This window comes from Spermophilus citellus (assembly GCF_964194105.1).
Source record: "Spermophilus citellus genome assembly, chromosome: 5".
Classification (NCBI taxonomy): domain Eukaryota; kingdom Metazoa; phylum Chordata; class Mammalia; order Rodentia; family Sciuridae; genus Spermophilus; species Spermophilus citellus.
Window position 1 is genome coordinate 7,839,664 of NC_138186.1, and position 24,028 is coordinate 7,863,691.

Sequence of the window (24,028 nt, forward strand, 5' to 3'; positions counted from 1 at the left end):
AGGTCCAGTGAACAAACAGAAACAGGCAGTGGCTCTCTCCGATGGCCATGAATAATAAGCAAATATGTTAAATTATCCTATACTTCCTTCTCTTTTTAACTGAGCTCCTACTATGGTTTATTTAGAAATTTACAAAGCCAAACATGACCAAAAAAAAAAAAAAAGCCTGATTGAAGTTGATTGAAGAGTTTATTATTTTCCAAACCTTCTATTATATGTTTTATTCCTCTGGGCATGTAGGGCTGAGTAGACCATTTATGCCAGACAAATCAGAATTAATGGTTCAAGATTTTTTTACTTCCTCCATACAAGAATAATAGCCGGCAGCATTTATAATTTATCATTGCTTCAAGGCAGACTGCACTCACATTTCCCACCTTTTGTACAATCCACTTAAAATCCATACCTATTGTCTTCCCTCTGTGCATTATGAAGTCCTAATCTCCTTTGTGTGCTATACCAATAGTGACTTCTCCGTTGGCAAACAGTGCAATGCCTGCTTGCAACCCACTGAACCTTCAAAGCAAGCAGTAATACCAAATATTTAGAACATTCGCAGGCATACCAAATGAAAACAAGTCTATTGTTCCCAAGAATTATTTGATGTACATCCATGAGCAATAAACCTGGTGATTCTCCAAAGGAAAGAAAAAAATGAAAGAAAGCAATGTTTTGGAAATTATCCTTTCCTCAACTTGGACAAACCTCTATGGGAGCAAATATGACATGGTATTTTAAAGATGTATGTGACTAAATCTCTCGCTCAACAGTAACCATTGTGGGAGGGGGCCATCCAGTTCTTCCACCATTGCGTGAATGTGCTGCATCAAGCATAGCAAATGCTCAAGGGACATCTTTGGAAAGAAAAGGTGTTGCCTAAGGCTAAAACCAAAACTAACTTAGAAATATCCTTGGCTGAAGCCATTAAAAATAAATGAGAGGAATCTGATTAGGCTTCCAAGCAAACACCTCGCTGTCATCGTCATTTACATTCATCTGACATTTATACAGCTTGCGTAGTAAAAGGAAGACACCTGAGAGCCATCGCAACAACATTCACAGAAGAAACCCAGGCTGTGGGACTGGAGTTACCACCAAGCACCACGGGGCCATCGCCTGCCAGCCCCGGCTTCCTACGAGAGCTCTTGACCTTTCGAAGACACTTTCCTTCTGGGTACAGTAGGGCACCACGAAAGCTTCCAGTGAGAATTAAGTATGCTCATAACAGCAAACAACTACTGGGTATTTATCATCTGCTAGAAATTATGTAAATTCTTTACATTTTTATACTATTTTATACAAAGAAAATCTCATTTAATCCTCAGGTTAAACCAAATATTATTTTCTCCATTCCATAGATGAGAAATTGGAAGCATTTAGACCTTCAGCTGCTTGCCCAAGGTCAGACACGGTGAGCACCAAAACCAGGGCAGAGACACAGTCGGTGGCCCCAAAAGCTGAGGCCCCAACCTCTAGGCCGCATTGATCATCCAGATGTCTAGCCTTTCCTTGGGCACAGAAGAAAGGACGGAGGGACCTCTTTGCCTCCCCAGGGAAGAACTGGGTATCTGAGGTACTAGAGGGACACTTTAAACTCATACACCACTATGTATTCCTTACACTTAGTAAATGTACTGACTCTTCAGAAAAATAATACTCTGCCCTGGGGACGTAGCTCAGTGGCAGTGCATTTGCCTAATGTGTGTGTATGAGGCCCTTGGTTCCCTCCTCAGCGCGCGGGCACACACACACACACACACACACACTCACAAAAAAAAATCAAACAAAAATATACTAAAAAAGGACTTAAGAAAAATGAAATTGCTACAAGCGTTAGCAAAACTGACAATAATACTATCCTCGAATGTAAAGATTTGGGGAAAGATATGACTTCCACCACTTAGCACTAAAAGCCTTGGGAAATCACACAAAAACCCATCCAGCCACCGTTGAATACATGCTGAAGTTCCTAATATAACTGCTGCACGACTCTGTGGGCTCTGTTTCTCCTTTTATGAAGGTTTCACTGGCACCAGGACAGCCTCCACGTTAGGCCTTTGGCTCTTGTTTCCCTGCCTGGAGTCTGCCTCTCCACTTACCCAGGCTCCTCCCTCACCTGCCCCTTTCAGGTGTAAATGACATAAACACCATCTTGTCAATCACACTCTTCACAATTGCTAGCCCTGTTCCCCCTATAGTGAGTATCACCTTCAGATGGCACATGGTACATTTTTCTGACTTGTTGATTTCCGGTCTCCTCACCCCATTCCTTAGAAGGTCAGCTTCATGACGGCTGGAATTTTTGTCTCTTCCTCTTCACTGCCATTTCTGCAGTCCTTAAAAGAGTGGAGCCTCGCTTAATTGTTGAATGACTTAATTCATTGTTGCCTATGGAATCCTCCTGCATTGAACATTTTGAAACTCTTCCTTTATAAAATGGATCATATTCTTTTTCTGGCACAGGGGAGTAAGGGATTGAACTCAGGGCACTTAACCACTGAGCTACATCCTTTTATTTTGAGTCAGAGTCTTGCTAAGTTGCTCAGAGCCTTGCTAAATTTTTGAAGCTGGGTTTGACCTCATGATCCTCCTGCCTCAGCCTCCCAAGCCACTGGGATTACAGACATGCACCACTGAAGCTAAAATGGATTATAATGTTTTTCAGGCCAACTTGAGCTAAGGATGAGATGGGGCCTACATAGTATTTTAAGAAATAGAGAAATCCTGTCCCAAGTTGCACAATAAGTAAAATTCCCTTACACTGCAAAAAGGGGCATGTTACAGCATGCTTGCTGATTTGAACTGAGCTAGTAATATGCAAATATCACAGAAGTTGAATTTAGGCCTGGATTTTCCTCTAACATGCCCAGCAAGTTACTCGGTCTTCCTGTATCTCAGCTTCCTGATCTATAAAAAGTGATAATTATAACGCTGCTCAACTTTATAAAATATGACGTGAGACTTCAATTGATTTAAGTGACAATGAAATGGGTTTAAGTATGAACAAAGCACTTGGAAAACTGTAGCAATGTGACATACTTGTTAACTTACTCTAAGCCCTGGGGAGGGGTATCATGTTTTTAACATTTTAAACAAGATATCTAGAAAAACATGTGAAATTTAAGGTAGAAAAGACAAAGTTCAAATTTGATAGATGGTAAGTATGTCACTTAAATTCTTACCTGAGCTTTGTTTTCTTAAGCTTTGCATTTGTATTGAGACTTCCAGAAAACAGGGTATTGTGGTGTGCTGCCAGTGGGCACAGGTTAAGAATCCCGGTGGGAGGAGGACAAGTTTTGTTTGCTTGTTTTTTTAATGTTTTTTAGTTGTAGAAGGACACACAATATCTTTGCTTATTAATTTATTTTTTATGTGGTGCTGAGGATCAAACCAGTGCCTCCCACATGCTAGGCAAGCACTCTGCCACTGAACCCATCCCCAGGCCTCCCCAGGCAGAAGACAAGGTGCTAATACAGCACTGCTATCAGAGCAAAGCTCACAGCTCTGCAGTCACCTGGGAAAACTCAAGGGAAACAAATGTTTATTTAACTTCAACGAAGGAGCACTGACTTGCTGATTGTTAAGGGGGGAAATAAAAAATAGAAAATAGAAAATCAAAATTCCCTTGCCACTTTTTTGACCCCCAATTATAAAAGTTTAAACGACATCTTCCCTTCAAATATTAGGAGTGCACAGTCTTTGGGGGCCCAGGCAACCCTCATGTGAAGGATATGGCATGACCAGCAGATGTTCATCGGCCATTGGGATCTGCTGATTTGCATTCTAATCAGAGACTGTGGGGGCAGAAAAGGTTTGGGTGCCTTTCCAGCTCCCTCATTTTACAGAGAAAGAAACTGACATATTCAACGGCTTTTGTCAACTCTCATATTCATTCATTAAAACTAGAAATTTTATTTAATATAGAAATTAAGGGAAAAGTTATTTTTCTCCTTAGCCCAAAAGAATTAAATACCCTGGATCCGTAGGTTGAATAACCAGTCCAGATCACCTCCTCGGGAGCTTCCTCAGAGTACTGTCACGTCCCTTAATAGTCCAACGGGGGTTTTCACATAAGGGAAAGTCACGGCCATTTTCCCCTCCAAGACGGAAACACTGAGGTTTATCCTTTTCAGCGAAGCTCAAATTATGATTGTTTGTCTTTCTTGGGGTAGTCACTAGACCCTGCACCTAAAAATGTAAGAGACTCATCAAAGTATCCTCTTACTCTCATTGTGATCACACACAGAACCACCCCCATAATGAAGAGGTAAATACTGACCCTCTTTCAGGAAACGTCCCTCCCTGAGTTAAACGCATCATCCCTTCACCCTTCAAAGTGCTCTGTGGTCGGCATCACATATGCTGGAAGAGACGCCAATAAACCCAAAGGGAGATGCGTTAAGAATAATAAAACAACTGACATAAAGCAGATAATAAAACCAACATCCAGACTAATAATCCCCAAGTGTTCAGGCACTATTTCCAGCTGATAGAATTTTCCTATTAACTCCAAAGAAAAAAGACTAGTGTTCTGTATCAGCTGGCCAGGCAGAAACTCATGGAGGATATGACCTCAGAGGACCCTAAAGTGGTACTAAATACCACAATTATACCTGCCAGTGACTACAAGCTATAATATGCTGGGCATTCTACCAGCTGTACTCCACTTAATCCAAACAACCTGGCGGCTGGAATTATCATTTCTGTTTCTTAGATAAGGAAACTGAGTCTCATAGAGGTCAGTCATTTGCCCAAAAATCTCACAGCTAATAAACTTAATGAGGCAGGATTTATACTCTAATTTTCCTAAGGCCAAAGCCAAAATTCTTGCTCAAAGAACACTGTTCACTTTCCCCACCATTAGACTAAAAATTACACCATTATTTGCTCTATTTGAAGGTCTTCAGAAAATATTTTGTTTTATGTGCAGCATTGACACTTGGACTAATGCATCTGTTCAGGTGAACACACTGGATTAACTCTTGCTCTAATCATCCGCAGACATGGGGAAGAGGTCAATGGACCAGGGCGTTTGGCCCGTGCAAAACAAACAGGGAACTTGAAAGGTTGCCCGTGTGGGGATCAGGCTGGCCTGTGATAGCATATGACAGTGCAATCCACGTAGACAGCCATCCATCACAGGTGTCTTTTTCTAATTCTGAACTAACAGAAGGAATTCTAGAGAAGTTCTATCCAAGTTCTTCTGAAAATATACCTGTGGGGAAATTCACCAGGGAATGTGGGAATATTTCCAAGCCAGTGGAAAAGAAGGGGCTTCAAGGGGCTGGGCTGTGGCTCAGTGGCAGAGCACTCGCCTAGCCCACGTGAGGCCCTGGGTTCAATCCCCAGCACCATGTAAAAATAAATAAAATAAAGGTATTGGGTCAACTACAACTAAAAAATATTTAAAAATAAAAAGAAGAAGAAGAAGAAGGGGCTTTAAGAACTTGATGCTTCTCCTAAAAACCCAGCTAAAGTTCATTCAGAAATTCTTGGTTGCTTTTTAACAGTTAGACTGAATAGCTCACATACTTGTGCCTGCTCCTAGGTGGGATTCCTACCTACCATGTCCCTGGACCACATAAAGCAGTCCTGTCTTCCCTGTTAGGCTGGGTGGTTCCTGAACCGTCTCTGGCAGGGAACGTTTTGCTCGTTTCATTCTAGGTGGGTAGAAGCAAGCGGAATGTGGGAAGCAGAAACAAGTGCCAGATCTATGTTAGCCTGGCATCTTCCAAAACTAACCTGGACCCGCCAGTGCCAGGGAATGATAATCCCAGCCGCCAAGGTGTTTGGATTAAGTGGAGCCAGCATATTATAGGCTGTATTCACTGGTGGGTATTTTATAGGACCAAAGAGGACCCATGAGTCTGGGACAGTCATTTCAGTGCAAAATGGAGTTATGGCTCTCTTAATCAGGGCAAAAGAGTAGAAGGTAAATGGGGTGAAAAGAAAATGAGCCAGTGCAATGGCCCACACCTGTAATCCCAGTGGCTTGGGAGGCTGAGGCAGGAGGATCGAGAGTTCAAAGCCAGCCTCAGCAAAAGCGAGGTTCTGAGCAACTCAGTGAGACCCTGTCTCTACATAAAATAAAAATAGGGCTGGGATGTGGCTGAGTGGTTGAGTGCCCCTGAGTTTAATCCCCTGTATCCCCCCAAGAAAGAAAATGAGCAACTATACAAGTTAAAAAAATACATTTTAAAGCTCTGTTTTCCAAAGACTCTGATTATATAAGGGCTTTCCAGGAACTTGTTACACAAAAGCAGGATATGCTTACTTGACTAAGTATAGTAGCACAGGGAAAGTTAGCAGAGGTGGTCAAGTTCATGTGGAAAAATATCCCTGAAGCAGCAACATACCCAACAAATTTGACCTGGAAAAAAATCAATTTTTAATATTACCCTTCTCTATATGACAAAATTATTTTAGTTGTAATTGTAAAAAGAAACAAATAATTACAATGATGGTCAGAAAGGCCTGGACAGAACTATTTTTATTTTATTGAACTTAGTATAAATGGTTATACCAATAAAAAGAGAAAATAGGGCTGGAGTTGTGGCTCAGTGGTAGAGCACTCACCTAGCATGCGTGAGGCACTGGGTTTGATCCTCAACACCACATAAAGATAAAATAAAGGTCTTGTGACCACTAAAAAATATCTATTAAATATATATATATATATATATATATATATATATATATATATAATAACTAAAAATATATTCTAAAAAAACTAAATATATATATATATATATATAATAATAACTAAAAATATATTCTAAAAAAACTAAATATATATATATTAAGAAAGAAAAGAAGAATTACCACTTATAAAGAGAGAAAAAGTAATGGATTGATAAGTAATATATCTTTGGTATATCTTTGGAATAAAAAGAGGAAAAGTTATATGCACTGGCCTATTTGAATAATGAGTATGGATTTGCCTATCTATATTTAACAAACAACATTATAGTAACTGAACAAGTAAATTTTAATAAGAATGAAATTGAAAAATTTATAGTTTGCATAACTATTAAATCATACTAATGTAATTATAACTATTTTATTCCTTCTTTTGTTTTGAAACATTTTAAAAGAAAAAATAATTTTCATCTTAAAGATGCTACTCAAATTCAATAAAATGTCATGTGAACTAAAATTTGCACTTACTAATAGAAACTGTATGGATAGAAATTTATATCATCTTGCATTTTACACACAAATTTAAAATTCCAGATGGTCACAAGGAGTGACATAACTGCAGTAAGTGAAGGTGGCTTCTTCACCTGTCCAATGCATGCTCTGTCATTGCTTATCTCAAGTCTGTGGTTTAATTACAGATGTGTGCAGTGCTGCCCAAACCATTCTGACCATTAGAAACTTATGCTTAAAATGAAGGCACGCGGATCACTTACTTTGGGGGAAGCCAGGGGCCGTGATGAACAGCCCCTAGGAGATACCCAAGTGGCCAGGAACCACAGCCTCCCCTCCCCAGCCAAGGAGGAACTGAAGACCCTAGACAAACATCTGGAAATTGCAACCAACAGCCTTCAAATGAGCTGCCCCAGCCTGCGTCCTCATAGCCAAAAGACAAAAGACCCTAAATCAGAGCCAGATTCCCTGTCCTTAGAAACCATGTAAGAATAAATGTTCAGAACTTTTTTCTTAAAAAAAAAAAAAGTGAGAAGTCCTTTAAACAGTCTAGGGAGCAAGCCCAAGAGACGGACAAGGATGAGAAGGCTTTCAGACAGAAATGCACAGAGGGGAAGAAACTAACAACAAAGGCTGAGGGGAAGGGGCCTGGCCACAGGTGGAATTTAGAACATCTACAAAAAGTAAGCTGTTCTTGTGCTTGAGGTGACCACGACCCTGATTCCATTCCTGTTTAAGCATCTGAAGTCTGACCTGCTGTAACATCTATAATGAAGTATTGTCTTGGAACTCGTTGTACATTTAAGAATAATATTTTAGCCCAGCAAGATGCTGTAAACCCAGCAACTCAGGAGGCTGAGACAGGAGGATTGCACAATCAAGACAGTTAGATCCTGTTTCAAAATTAAAAAAAGAAAAATGAAAGGACAGGGGATGTAGCCCAGTGGTACAGTGCCACAGGGTTCAATTCCTAGGACTGCAAATAAATAAATAAAATACTTTTATTTCATTTTTGTAAATAAGTAGAGCTCTTACAATCAACTTCTACACAGAAATATTTATTAAAGAATAAGTAATAAAAATGGGCCCATTTATTTGATCAATAGATAATGTTGGAGAATCCCCTAAATTATGTTTTCTTAAGATATTTCATGAGTTGGAAGATGGCGGCGAAGGGAGTGCATCACTCCCGTGTACCGCATCACTGTTCGGAAGAATGATGAGTTAGAACAGCTAAAAACTATCCTGTTAGGAATTTCTAGCAAAACTGGGGTGCTCCAAAACCTAGTGGAAGGATTTTCATCGCACGAGGATCAGCTACAGGGGCTCAAATGCGAGCGATTTGTCGGCACGGAGGATCACGCCGCTTATTCAGCAAATCGCCCCATGGCTAGAATCTGCAGCACGCGCTGGGAAGCAAGAGATAGCAATGCAAAGATACAGCGCTGCGGATTCTGTGGGCTCCTGCCAGCTGTGCAATCACTGTACACAGTGCTGAATTCTGGGGTTGAGACAGGGGAAGGAAGCGGCCCAGTTTGGTTCTCCACCGGTCAGACCACAGAGGAAGCCAGCAGCCACCATCTTGGAGAGTTGACGTCATCATCCCTGTTTTCGACTGATCGCAGCTCATTCAACCATAGAACAGGTAATTTCAGGCTGCCATTCGCCTGTGTCTCGCAGACAAATTACTCAGGCGCAGTGCTAAAGAACCCGCGGAAACTGCTTCTTGGGGCCTGCTCCTATCAGAACATACACGGAGCCCGGGGCGGCCGAATTCTGGCTCCTGGAACTGCTCTGGCCCAGGGCTAAGGAGCCCGCGGAGGCTGCTTCTTGGAGCCTGCTCCTATCAGAGCATGCACGGAGCCCAGAGCGGCCGGGTTCTGGCTCCCGGAACTGCTCTGGCCCAGGGCTGAAGAACCCGCGGAAACTGCTTCTTGGGGCCTGCTCCTGTCGGGGCATGCACCAAGCCCGGAGCGGCCGAGTTCTGGCTCCCAGAGCTGCTCTGACCCAGGGCTGAGGAACCCGCGGAGACTGCTTCTCCGTCCGGATCCTGCTGAGTGCTGTGGGGGCCAGAGGGGCAGAGCAGAGCTGCATCCCGCGTCCGAAACAGCCCCAGCGACCCGCCGGAGTGGAAGTCACGTCACCCCAATTGGAGTAGGGGCAGAGCAGAGCCACCTCCTGCGCCCGGAACAGGCCCAGCGACCCCCCGGTGTGGTAGACACGTCACCCCAATTGGTGTAAGGGCAGAGCAGAGCCGCCGCCCGCGCCTGCAAGGTAGGCAGACCTGCAACCGACCGGCAGAACAGCCCCAGGGGTCCGCGGGCGGGGTAGACACGTCACACCAACTGGAGGAGGAGCACAGCCGCTGCCCGCCCTGCAAGGGAGACTTTTCAACTATACAAGAGCAATATAAATATATAGGGGGAAAATTTCAAAAACACAACAGTTTCACCAAGCAGAAAGAAACGCGAGCAGTATGAAACGACAAGGAAAGAAAGGACCACAAGCCATGCAGGTCAACTCAACTTTAGAAGAGGTAATAGCTGCAGCAGATGGAATGTCAGATAAAGAATTCAGGATATACATGCTTCAGATGATCTGGAGTCTCAAGGAAGACATTAGACAGCAAAATCAGACTTGAAAGATCACTTCGACAATGAATTACATAAATAAATCCAAGAAGCAAAAGATCAACTATACAGGAAGATAGAGGCAATAAAAAACAAACAAACAGAAATCCTAGAAATGCAGGAAGCAATAAACCAACTTAAAAACTCAATTGAGAATACTACCAGCAGAGTAGATCACTTAGAAGATAGAATATCAGACAATGAAGACAAAGTATTTCAACTTGAAAAGAACATAGACAGCTCAGCAAGACTGTTAAGGAACCATGAGCAGAACATTCAAGAAATATGGGATAACATAAAGAGACCAAATTTAAGAGTCATTGGGATACAGGAAGGTATAGAGGTCCAAACCAAAGGAATGAGCAATCTATTCAATGAAATAATACAAGAAACCTTCCCAGACTTGAAGAATGAGACAGAATCCCAAATCCTAGAAGCCTACAGGACGCCGAATGTGCAAAATCATAAGAGATCCACACCTAGACACACTATAATGAAGATGCCCAGCATACAGAATAAGGAGAGAATTTTAAAAGCTACAAGAGAAAGGAAGCAGATTACATTTAGGGGTAAACCAATCAGGATAACAGCTGATCTTTCAACACAGACTCTGAAAGCTAGAAGATCCTGGAATAACATATTTCAAACACTGAAAGAAAATGGGTTCCAACCAAGAATCGTGTATCCAGTGAAATTAAGCTTCAGGATGGAATATGAAATTAAAACCTTCCACGATAAACAAAAGTTAAAAGAATTTGCAACTAGAAAACCATCTCTTCAAAACATCCTTGGCAAAACATTTCAGGAAGAGGAAATGGAAAACAACAATGAAGACCAACAGTGGGAGGTAGGACAGTAAAGGGGGGAAAATAATCAAAGAGGAAAACAAACCATGTTTAGTAACATAAATAAACAAATATGGCTGGAAGAACAAACCATATCTCAATAATAACCTTAAATGTTAATGGCTTAAACTCACCAATTAAGAGACATAGGCTAGTAGAATGGATCACAAAACAAGACCCAACAATATGCTGCCTACAGGAGACGCATTTGATAGGAAAAGATATACATAGACTGAAGGTGAAAGGTTGGGACAAATCATATAACTCATATGGACTTCGGAAACAAGCAGGAGTGTCCATACTCATATCAAATAAAATAGATTTCAAGCCAAAGTTAATCAAAAGGGATAAAGAGGGACACTACATACTGCTCAAGGGAACCATACACCAACAAGACATAACAATCATAAATATATATGCCCCAAACAACAGTGCAGCTATGTTCATCAAGCAAACTCTTCTCAAGTTCAAGAGTCTAATAGACCACCATACAATAATCATGGGAGACTTCAACACACCTCTCTCACCACTGGACAGATCTTCCAAACAAAAGTTGAATAAGGAAACTATAGAACTCAATAACACAATTAATAACCTAGACTTAATTGACATATATAGAATATACCACCCAACATCAAGCAGTTACACTTTTTTCTCAGCAGCACATGGATCCTTCTCAAAAATAGATCATATATTATGCCACAGGGCAACTCTTAGACAATATAAAGGAGTAGAGATAATACCATGCATCTTATCTGATCATAATGGAATGAAACTGAAAATGAATGATAAAAGAAGGAAGGAAAAGTCATGCATCACTTGGAGAATGAACAATAGGTTACTGAATGATCAATGGGTTATAGAAGACATCAATGAGGAAATTAAAAAATTCTTAGAGATAAATGAAAACACAGACACAACATATCAGAATCTATGGGACACATTGAAAGCAGTTCTAAGAGGAAAATTCATTGCTTGGAGTTCATTCCTTAAAAAAAGAAAAAACCAACAAATAAATGATCTCATACTTCATCTCAAAATCCTAGAAAAAGAAGAGCAAAACAACAGCAAAAGAAGTAGAAGGCAAGAAATAATTAAAATCAGAGCTGAAATTAATGAAATCGAAACAAAAGAAACTATTGAAAAAATTGACAAAACTAAAAGTTGGTTCTTTGAAAAAATAAATAAAATCGACAGACCCTTAGCCATGCTAACAAAGAGAAGAAGAGAGAGAACTCAAATTACTAGCATACGGGATGAAAAAGGCAACATCACAACAGACACTTCAGAAATACAGAAGATAATCAGAAATTATTTTGAATCCTTATACTCCAATAAAATAGAAGATAGTGAAGGCATCGATAAATTTCTTAAGTCATATGATCTGCCCAGATTGAGTCAGGAGGATATAGACAACCTAAACAGACCAATATCAATTGAAGAAATAGAAGAAACCATCAAAAGACTACCAACTAAGAAAAGCCCAGGACCGGATGGGTATACAGCAGAGTTTTACAAAACCTTTAAAGAGGAACTAATACCAATACTTTTCAAGCTATTTCAGGAAATAGAAAAAGAGGGAGAACTTACAAATTCATTCTACGAGGCCAACATCACCCTGATTCCTAAACCAGACAAAGACACTTCAAAGAAAGAAAACTACAGACCAATATCTCTAATGAACCTAGATGCAAAAATCCTCAATAAAATTCTGGCGAATCGGATTCAAAAACATATCAAAAAAATTGTGCATCATGATCAAGTAGGATTCATCCCTGGGATGCAAGGCTGGTTCAATATACGGAAATCAATAAATGTTATTCACCACATCAATAGACTTAAAGATAAGAACCATATGATCATCTCGATAGATGCAGAAAAAGCATTCGACAAAGTACAGCATCCCTTTATGTTCAAAACTCTAGAAAAACTAGGGATAACAGGATCATACCTCAACATTGTAAAAGCAATCTATGCTAAGCCTCAGGCTAGCATCATTCTGAATGGAGAAAAATTGAAGGCATTCCCTCTAAAATCTGGAACAAGACAGGGATGCCCTCTCTCACCACTTCTGTTCAACATAGTTCTCGAAACACTGGCCAGAGCAATTAGACAGACGAAAGAAATTAAAGGCATAAAAATAGGAAAAGAAGAACTTAAATTATCACTATTTGCAGATGACATAATTCTATACCTAGCAGACCCAAAAAGGTCTACAAAGAAACTATTAGAGCTAATAAATGAATTTAGCAAAGTGGCAGGATATAAAATCAACACGCATAAATCAAAGGCATTCCTGTATATCAGGGACAAATCCTCTGAAATGGAAATGAGGAAAAACACTCCATTCACAATATCCTCAAAAAAAATAAAATACTTGGGAATCAACCTAATAAAAGAGGTGAAAGACTTATACAATGAAAACTACAGAACCCTAAAGAGAGAAATAGAAGAAGATCTTAGAAGATGGAAAAATATACCCTGTTCATGGATAGGCAGAACTAACATCATCAAAATGGTGATATTACCAAAAGTTCTCTATAGGTTTAATGCAATGCCAATCAAAATCCCAATGGCATTTCTTGTAGAAATAGATAAAGCAATCATGAAATTCATATGGAAAAACAAAAGACCCAGAATAGCAAAAACAATGCTAAGCAGGAAGTGTGAATCAGGCGGTATAGCAATACCAGACTTCAAACTATACTACAGAGCAATAGTAACAAAAACAGCATGGTACTGGTACCAAAACAGGCGGGTGGACCAATGGTACAGAATAGAGGACACAGAAACCAATCCACAAAACTACAACTATCTTATATTTGATAAAGGGGCTAAAAGCATGCAATGGAGGAAGGATAGCATCTTCAACAAATGGTGCTGGGAAAACTGGAAATCCATATGCATCAAAATGAAACTGAATCCCTTTCTCTCGCCATGCACAAAAGTTAACTCAAAATGGATCAAGGAGCTTGATATCAAATCAGAGACACAGCGTCTGATAGAAGAAAAAGTTGGCTACGATCTACATACTGTGGTGTCGGGCCCCAAATTCCTCAATAGGACACCCATAGCACAAGAGTTAATAACTAGAATCAACAAATGGGACTTACTCAAACTAAAAAGTTTTTTCTCAGCAAAAGAAACAATAAGAGAGGTAAATAGGGAGCCTACGTCCTGGGAACAAATCTTTACTCCTCACACTTCAGATAGAGCCCTAATATCCAGAGTATACAAAGAACTCAAAAAATTCGACAATAAGATAACAAATAATCCAATCAACAAATGGGCCAAGGACCTGAACAGACACTTCTCAGAGGAGGACATGCTATCAATCAACAAGCACATGAAAAAATGCTCAGCATCGCTAGCAGTCAGAGAAATGCAAATCAAAACCACCCTAAGATACCATCTCACTCCAGTAAGATTGGCAGCCATTATGAAGTCAAACAACAACAAGTGCTGGCAAGGATGTGGGGAAAAGGGTACACTTGTACATTGTTGGTGGGACTGCAAATTGGTGCAGCCAATTTGGAAAGCAGTATGGAGATTTCTTGGAAAGCTGGGAATGGAACCACCATTTGACCCAGCTATTCCCCTTCTCGGTCTATTCCCTAAAGACCTAATAAGAGCATGCTACAGGGACACTGCTACATCGATGTTCATAGCAGCATAATTCACGATAGCAAGTCTGTGGAACCAACCTAGATGCCCTTCAATAGATGAATGGATAAAAAAAAATGTGGCATCTATACACAATGGAGTATTACTCTGCATTAAAAAATGACAAAATCATAGAATTTGGAGGGAAATGGATGGCATTAGAGCAGATTATGCTAAGTGAAGCCAGCCAATCCCTAAAAAACAAATGCCAAATGTCTTCTTTGATATAAGGAGAGTAACTAAGAACAGAGTAGGGACGAAGAGCATGAGAAGAAGATTAACATTAAACAGGGATGAGAGGTGGGAGGGAAAGCGAGAGGGAAGGGAAATTGCATGGCAATGGAAGGAGACCCTCATGGTTATACAAAATTACATACAAGAGGAAGTGAGGGGAAAGGGAAAAATAATACAAAGGGGAGAAATGAATTACAGTAGCGGGGGTAGAGAGAGAAGAGGGGAGGGGAGGGGAGGGGAGGGGGGATAGTAGAGGATAGGAAAGGCAGCAGAATACAACAGACACTAGTATGTCAATATGTAAATCAGTGGAAGTGTAACTGATGTGATTCTGCAATCTGTATATGGGGTAAAAATGGGAGTTCATAACCCACTTGAATCAAAATGTGAAATATGATATGTCAAGAACTATGCAATGTTTTGAACAACCAACAATAAAAAAAACAAATTCAGATAAAAATTTATATATGTGATTTTAATACTCTTTAATTAAATAAAATAATCTGTCACAAAAAAAGATATTTCATATCTCTTTGCTCAATTATTTATTGCTTAAGCTAATTAACAGTATACAAAGTAATTTTCATAAGTGGGAGAAATTATGGTAACTTTAAGATTTACATATTTCCCAGAAATTTGGGAGTAACAGGACTGGAAAAGCATGTGGAACTTTAATTAAAATTATATTTCCTTGTCAAAAAAAAGTGCCCATTTTCAGATTACATATTTAGTATTAAAATTCAACAGTAACCACAACAATTGTTAAGACTTTAGGCCAACCAAAGAGATTTTTCAGGAAAGAGAATTTTATCACTGACATTTGTTTAGAATAATCAGCACATGGTGATATTAAAAAGTAGACTCGTTGTTAGTTAGTTTTATTATGGTTTTAAAATAATTTGGATAATTTTTTTTCCAACCCACCTTTGGTGGATGATGGGCAATAAAAGAATGTGAAATCAATTCTGGAATAAGAAATAAAGACTCAAAGAAAGGAAAGCAGAGAATTACAAAAGATAAGAGGGCACATATTAAAATTTTACCTCCCTCTCAAGAATGCAACATCCTGCAAAAAAAGTCTACATTTCATCTGTGGCAACTGTATTAAACTAAATTGTAAATAAAAATGGCACATGGGTTTTTTTTTTAATTTTTATTGTTGGTTGTTCAAAACATTACATAGTTCTTGACATATCATATTTCACACATTTGATTCAAGAGGGTTATGAACTCCCATTTTTACCACGTATACAGATTGCAGAATCACATCGGTTACACATCCACTGTTTTACATATTGCCATACTAGTGTCTGTTGTATTCTGCAGCCTTTCCTATGGCACATGGGTTTTTAATATTTGAAGATAACACTGCTTTTTTTGATTGACCCCATAAGTAGAATAATTTATTCCTATTTTCTTAAAAATGATACCAAAGAACACAAAAATTCTTTAATAAGGGTTATAAATAAAGAGATCCTCTTATTGACAAAGAAGTAAACCCATTTGAACGCTGCCAGGAAACCCAGGTGATCCGAGGGTAGGTAGTTCCCGGGGTTCTACCTGACCTCCTCCTCCCTGTGGTCAGCTGGCAATCTTTTCTTAATTCGAGAAGACTGACCCACACAGCCACTCATGTCTCAGAGAACAAATAGCAAATCCAGCTGTGAAGCCACGGGAAACCTGACATCTGCTGGCACTGAATGACACAGAACGCTGTTTGTCTGCAACAACAGAGTCCCGAATGACATTGAATGTGACGTGCAATCTTTTCCTAAACCAAGGCTGGAGGTTCGGATCAAAAACAAATCTGTAAAATGAGTCAGGGGTCTTGCAAGCCCCAAATGTTTTGCACAATCCTATTTTCAAGGCAGGTATTTGATTCAACTAAATTTAATTCATTTCAATCCACCTAGTGGGGACCTCCATGCCAGGTCCTGTGCTGGACAGTAGCGGGAGGGAGAGGGACTATAAATAAAATAATCCCTATATCAAATGCAAACAGTCCATAAGGGGAGACTACAGACACTCTAAGCTAAACAGTGCCCAGGAATACAAAAGGAACACAGAGGGAAGTCAAGACCAACAACCATCTGGAAGATCAGGCAAAATGAGAAAGAGAAGGGTTTAAAATACAAATAGGAGTTCACCAGGCAGGAGACAGTAGTATCAATACCACTGAATATCATGTCAAGTTACCTTATTCATGAGGACATTTCATATCAAAAACAATATCCATCATTTTTGTTTCAATGAAACAGACACTAAGAAATTCATAATATTCATTTTTCTTTGTACACACAGCAAAACATGTATGAATAAATGCATTTATAAACAAATGGCCCATTTACTGAGGAATCACTTTGTCCTAGACACCACAATGGGTGTGCTAGCCTTATAATGTACACTAAATATTATATATTACCTTTACAATGAAAAACTCTTAGATCAAGGTGGCCTGGCTCATCAATTTGAGACAGGAGAAGAGGGCTAGAATTTAAATTGGAGACGGAAAAGCACTACACGCTTTCTGCTCAGGCTGATGGGTAAAAAAGGCCTCCCCAAGATCAAAACCATCAAAACCAATGCAAGCAGGGCTGAACAAAACCCCGAGACTAACTGGGACCTTCATTTAAATGCATTTTTTCCATGTTGAAAAACATACCCAGAGGAGAGACCTAACACACTTTTAGACACATCTTTGACCCTGGGCAAGACGGCAGTGCACAAAGAGACTTTGACAGAATCGTGAATAATGCTATGTAACATAAATACGCAAATTCCTGATGCACAACTATAAATGGTGTTCACATTTGAGCTTGGCCACTGTCTATGGAGTGGTCGTTTTGCCTGCCTACTTTGCCTGGCTCCTCTGCCTATAGGCTAACCGCCTTGCTATATTAATCAATGCAACAACTGATTCTTTCCAACCCTTTCTGTTAGCAGTGTTTGGGTTCTATCCTGTGGGAGCTAATGGATCTGCTGAACCAGCAACAAATGGTTCAGCCAGTTTCCAAACAAGGTTTGGCTAATGCCAAAGGTCCTAGTCTTAATCACCACCGCAAATTTCCTCTTTTATAAGTCACCTATCTACACCAATCTCTTGTTTGTCTACTTAATAAAAATCTTCAGGTTACAGAGTCACGTCCCTGCTGTGCTGTGCATTTGAGCTAAGTTCCTTCTCATCATTGCTTAAACCAGGGCCCCTCCTCCCAGCATTTACCAAATCATAAAGAAAATGTGTGAGATACATGGGGAAGTGGGAAGATGTTTGGTTTGCAGGACTTGGATTTGCAGTAGAGCCTCTGTGGTTTGGGGATTCCCTGCTTCCAAAGACCTCAATTTCCTAGTTAGCCAAAGGAAGAGAAACTACCGCTGAAATGACTCAAGAAGAAACTTAAGATAATTTAATACTTTTTGTGCTTCATCCCACTTAAGATTTTTCTGATGAATGTACAGCAGAACTAAATGCACTCCATGGACGGAACCCAGAGAAAATGCCTTTCCAAAGCTCAGTGGGCATCCAAATATTAGCACATTCCAAAAAAAAAATGCTTGTATGAAAAAAAAAAAAGGAAATGAGGTAGCAGGGGTTGAGGGGACCCATATGAAAACAAAGCCCCACTGAAATGCTGAGGTCAAAGACGGGGAAGGGATCCCAATCATGCCAATTCTTTCTGCTGAGTTGATTGACTGTCCCCACTTTCTCCAGCCCCTGGTTTCTCCCCATTGCTCAAAAGAAAATACTACAAGGTGGTCCACCTAATTTCCCCCTCATCAAAAACAGCCCCTAAACAGCCAGGACTAGGATCTCCAAATGTGGCAATTTTCTTGCCTTTTAAGGAAATTATATCAAATTGTAGTTGGAGGAAAAAAAAAAACTGGCTACGCATCCTTTTAAAAGTTCAGAACGAAATTATGGGTTTGGATGCACAGGAAGAAGGAACTTGTTTTAATGTGACTTTAAACTAGTTGAGGCTGCTGCAAAACTGCTGCGTTACTAGAACAGTCTACTCATTAGCACAGTCACAATGGCAAAGGAACAGATGCCAAAAATAGTTCCTCCCTGCTTTCTCAATGAAAGTTATTTTTCTCTTTAGTAATAGGAAAAGGAAGCAAAAAAAAAAAAAAAAAAAGAAAAGAAAACTATGCCTGCATATGTAATGTGCAAAAATGGTGACATTAGTTTTAATTTTTTTTCCTTTAAACACAGGGATTCTCTCCCACTGAACTACATCCCCAGCCCTTTTTATTTTTTATTTTGAAACAGAGTCTTCCTAAATTGTACATGCTGGCCTTGAACTTGTGATCCTCCTGCCTCCTCAGCCTCTCAAGTAGCTGGGATTACAGGTGTGCACCATCATGTGCAGGCCAAAATATTTATTCTAGGAAATGAGGGAGCAGTAATTGTTACTTAAAAGATTACAGAATGAGGGCTGGGGTTGTGGCTCAGCGGCAGAGCACTCGTCTAGCACATGGGTAGGCTCTGGGTTGGATCCTCAGCACCACATAAAAATAAATAAATAAAATAAAGGTATTGTGTCCAACTACTTCTAAAAAATAAATGATTAAAAAAAAGATTATTGAATGAACTTATTTACATTTAACATAGTTTACACACACACACACACACACACACAAACACATAAACCAATGATACTGAAAGAACCTATAATAGGAGGGCTTAATATTTCCATGGGAATAACTCCTTTTGGAATGTCCTCATCTTTTTTTTATTTTTTATTTTTTGGTGCTGGGGATTGAACTCAAGACCTTATGCATGCACGACAAGCACTCTACCAACTGAGCTGTATCCCCAGTCCTTCATTTTTTAAAAATAATATTCAAGCAATGATGTCTTGTTTATTTAACATTTTAATTTTCTATTTAACATTTTATTTTTTATTTCACATTTTATTTTTATTTTGTGATACTAGGGATTGAACCCAGGAGTGCTTTGCCAATAAGCTACTTTCCCAGCCCTTTGTATTTTTTTAAATGTATTATTGATTTATTGATTTATTTGGTACCAGGGATTGAACCCAGAAGCAGTTAAGCACTGACTCACATCCTGGCCCTTTTATTTATTCATTTATTTTTATTTTCAGACAGGGTCTTGCTAAGTTGCTGAGGCTGGCCTTGCGATCCTCCTGCCTCAGCCTCCCAACAGCTGTTACTATGGGTTGTGCCACCATGCCCCACTTATTTAACATTTGTTTGTAAAAGCCATGCTTAATCTAGTAACTATTCCACTTAATTTTTAGGTTTGAAAAGAATCTCAATGTTTACTGAAAAGCAGAGAGATGATACAAAGTCCAGTTTCACAAAAGAGTCTTTTCATTATGTTGTACCAGCAGATATCAGGCACAGTTGAACAATTTTTAGGAACAAATCATGGGTTTTAAATTAGAACAAATACCCCAAGACACACAAAAACCACAAGACACACAAATACCCCAGTTTCAAAATATAAAGAGAATATATTTTTTTAAAAGCAATTTTTTTTCATTGAAATTGAAATACAAAAAACAAAGTCAGTAACCACAGTACATGGTGAATGTAACACTAGAAAACAAGTAAATTGCTGGTTTAACAGGGAACTAGTTTTCAGGGTGGGTGAAAAGCCAGGTCTGGTGACTCACATTTAATCACCCAATAACGAAGGTGATTAAAGCAAAAAGATTCCATTGGTACATTAAACATTGAAATGCAACACCAAGAACACAGCCCCTCTGAGTCCCTGACAACAAATATCAACCTATTCCCCACGCAAATCATGCGCAAGAGCAGGGTGTTTGTTATGCCAGCAGCAACACTGCTGTTGAAATAATAAGCAGGCGATTGTTTCTTCTGGGCTAAAAGAATGAAAATAGCTCAAGGAGTGAATTTTCAAGTGCACGTACAATGTGGTGAGGAACTGGAAGTTGGGACATGGAAAAGTTGAAAGTGGTGAAGGCAATTCACTTACCAGAAAAGAGTATAAAAATAATCAACTCATTCAGTGAAAACACCATCCAGAATTAGGTCAGCACCACAGACCTAGAAACCTCCTTCCTGTCTCCCACTTCTCTCCGGCTGACAGCTCCCCTCCAGCCAACCCGCTGTTGGAAAGCCAGGAAAGAACAGCATCCAGGTGAGAGAGGCCCTCCCCCCCTGAGCGTTCACTTTTGTCAGCCTGCCCAGCAGCCTTCCAGCGTCCTGGCCCTAGTAATTTCCAACTGAAAAGAGGGCAAACTGTATACACAAAGAAAGTCTGTTTTGCAAGGCTTGACCCAGAGTAGGCCTTGGAAACTCCCTCATCTCCATTGCCAGAGAATCCGTGAGGAGGGAGGGGAGACTGCAGGATCTAACTCTGCCCGTCCCCTTCAAAACTCCAGCGGGCTGGGGACTTTACGTGCATTAAATGGCAGCTGCAGGCTGGGTGAAGGGGCCTGCCCCATCTGGTCCTGCTCAAGACTGGCAAGAGCAGAGCCAGCCCCTGCCCTTCTCTCCTGCTCTCCTCAGTTCCCCTTCTCTCCCAGTTTCCCCAGACGCCTGAGGCTCAGGTGATGTCTGTACAAGCCTGCTATGTGTGAGCATCGAACTGCACCTTCCCTCTGCACTCCAACTCCATAATCCTACTTCCGAGGTCCAGTTGGCCCAGGGCCAGGAGCGGAAGATGATCTGATTATTCTAATTCACAATCAAGTGCAAATAATTGACAGCATCCTCTCCCTACCTCAACTCCCCATTCTCCCTTCAAACCAATCTCCAAGTCTCTGTATTTTAGGCAGCACAGAGAAGAGATCTGGGGATAGGTTTGGGGGGCGAGGAGGGGAAGGATTGCCCTTATGTTACCTGATCAATCACACTACCTGCAAAGCTTGGAAGGAAGCAGCAAACCAAACAAGCAACTTTTGTCCAAGAAAAATAGCAGGATGGGGCTAGGGATATAGCTCAGTTGGTAGAGAGCTTGCCTTGCATGCACAAGGCCCTGGGTTCAATCCCCAGAAACATACACACACTAAATACATACATACATACATACATACATACTACAGGGGGATGGGATGCAAGAAGTTTCCCCCCCTACAGTTTATCATCATTTCTATTACAAAAGTGAGCATCGGTCAGCCATCTGGCACACACCAGCAAGTTCTCTTTCACTAGAATACTCAATATACTTAAAAACAGAAAAAAGGAACGGGGATCCCAAACTGTAGGCAGACATGGGGACAGGGCTGAGGGGCCAAGGGGGAGAGGGGACTTTGGCATCACTGGAACCTCTAGTCCACCTGCCTCTACCTCATTGACTTGCCAATTTATTTGAGCCCACAAATTCCCTTGTTTGCCTGCCCCATTGCAGGAACTCCTGGGGCTTTCGAGGCAATCCTCTTAGCATCTACTTTTATAATGGTTTGTTTACATGTCCATTTTACCCACCCATCCTTCAGTGCTTGAAGGAAGAAACTTCATGTTCATTTCACCGACTGTAGCACCTGGCACGAAGTAGGCATGCCACACAGGGTTGATGAACAGATGGGCTGACTCCCCTGGCACTGACTCCTGGGACCCACAGCCTTCTCCTTCTCCACCCACTGCCAGTTCCCTGGAGTGAGACCATCGGGATCACCTGCTCTGTTGGTCCATCCTACATGGCTTCCTCTCTTCATCTGCCCTTTCCTGCCTCTCTCAAGGCTCGGTTCTGACAAGATGAGTCATGAAGAAATGACTCCTTAATTCTGACGTCTCCTTCACAGGTGGGAAACCTGTAGAATGTGGAGAAACTTTCAAGATGTAAAATGAGTTACCACCTAAGAGTTACCATGGGTAACGGTACTCTGACCCATGAGCACCCAGAGACACACCTGCAGGCACAAGACACATAGACACCTACACACAGAGGCACACACTGAGATCTGCAAGAGGTTACTGGAAAAGTTAACAAATTTAGAAACTTACTAAGAAATGATTCTATGATGCCTACATAATAAAGGGGCACACAACTCCACTGACCAAATTGTTTTCTTTCCAACAGACATAAATATTGCCCGCATTTCTTTCTCCACACCATTTAACAAGATATTTGTTTCAGAAGTAGAACTCAGTCAAGAATATCAGAGCACTCTTCAGGAGTAATATTCAATGAATATTCAATCTATATTCAATGAAACCCCAGGTCACTGAAATCTTACCTCACTGACATGAGGACACATAGGGTCTGTAAATATCTGGCAAATGTTTGTCCTGGATGTTTTGCTAGCATCAAGATAAACTCATGAGAATTAATTTAAAAGCTCAAATAATTTTGACTTCTTTCTCTTTATCTAATCTGGATCTAATCACTGAAATATAAACTCCTCACTATCATTTTTGCTTCAAAGCAAGTCTAAGATTGGTAGCGGTGCTTATATAATAGTTTTCTGGCAGTTGACAAAGAGTTGTCTGTTTCTAATGTAAAGTGAGCCATTTTAAAGAACTTGACCAGGGGCCCAGACGGAACCACCTTCATCCCCACTTCCTCCTGAATCAAGCTTTCACAGGGTGGCACCAGACCTCCCAATTTGAGTTTGAAGGAAATTTCTCAATGTGACACCTAATGCTAACATACATTGAAAATGAATCAAAAGTAAGCATAAAAGTCGGAATTACAGGATTTCACACTAGAGTAAGACTTAGGAGACATTTAATTAAAACTCATCACTTAATACTAAGAAATAATCCCAGCGAGATTATGATTTGCCAAAAGTCACAGAGGTGGGGACAGAACCACAAGCTCCAGACATGACATCCTGTCAAAGGCGGCTTTCTTCCAGTGTCACACTGCTACCTGAAGACTAATATACCTGCCTCAGGAATCAGCCCTCGCCTACCAATACTTAGAAGAAAATGAGCCTTACATGTACCTAAAACATTATCCCTGGGCTAATCTCTAAAGAAGGATAATGCCACAGTTACTTTAGTTGGCTAAACACACACACACACACACACACACACACACACACACACACACACACAATCTCAATTAGCAGAAACAGATTGCAACCCTACCTTTATCTAACCTTCTGTCATTTTGAAAATAAATCTGAAGTAAAGCAGAAATATAACGTCCCCTCCAGCAGGGTGGGACAAAAGAGAAAGGACACCAGAACACTTGTTTTGAAATTTGCTTGAATGCTAGATAAAACAACTTGATGTGGATTCACCTAAGCTTTTAAACAACATTCACTATTGAAATTTGTAACAGCAATCCCTTTCAGTGTGCTCATGTAAATCAAAGCAGAATTATTAATTATAGTCTGAAGCGCCCTCTGGTGTTCCTGCACAATAACTTCTTTTCAGATAATTACTATCCTTGTAACTAGGGTCTTTTTTTGTCCTGAATAGTCTTAGGAAACCTGTTGTCCTTCCTTTTCATCCGGTTTTCAACATTTCCCTGGATCTTTTTCTCCTTATTGGGGAATTGTCATTCATAGCAGCACTAAAATAAGCTGGGATTGGTTTAGTATTTCCAGGCTCCACCATGGTCTT

The 24,028-nt window shown here is 40.3% G+C and overlaps 1 protein-coding gene and 1 long non-coding RNA gene across 3 annotated transcripts in view; one reads left to right on the forward strand and one right to left on the reverse strand.

Annotated features, from left to right (window-relative positions):
- Nucleotides 1–24,028, reverse strand: part of RNF144B (ring finger protein 144B) — a 169,803-nt gene that overhangs the window by 115,149 nt on the left and 30,626 nt on the right. The window lies entirely within an intron of this gene.
- LOC308649062 overlaps nucleotides 1–24,028 on the forward strand; it is a 65,612-nt gene that overhangs the window by 27,480 nt on the left and 14,104 nt on the right. Inside the window, exon 3 of one of the 2 annotated variants that reach the window (XR_014021965.1) lies at nucleotides 1,359–2,681. The exons of the other annotated variant lie outside the window; for it this stretch is intronic. This is a non-coding gene — a long non-coding RNA (uncharacterized lncRNA). Of the gene's footprint in view, nucleotides 1–1,358; nucleotides 2,682–24,028 lie in introns of those variants that run through there. 2 annotated transcript variants of the gene reach the window in all.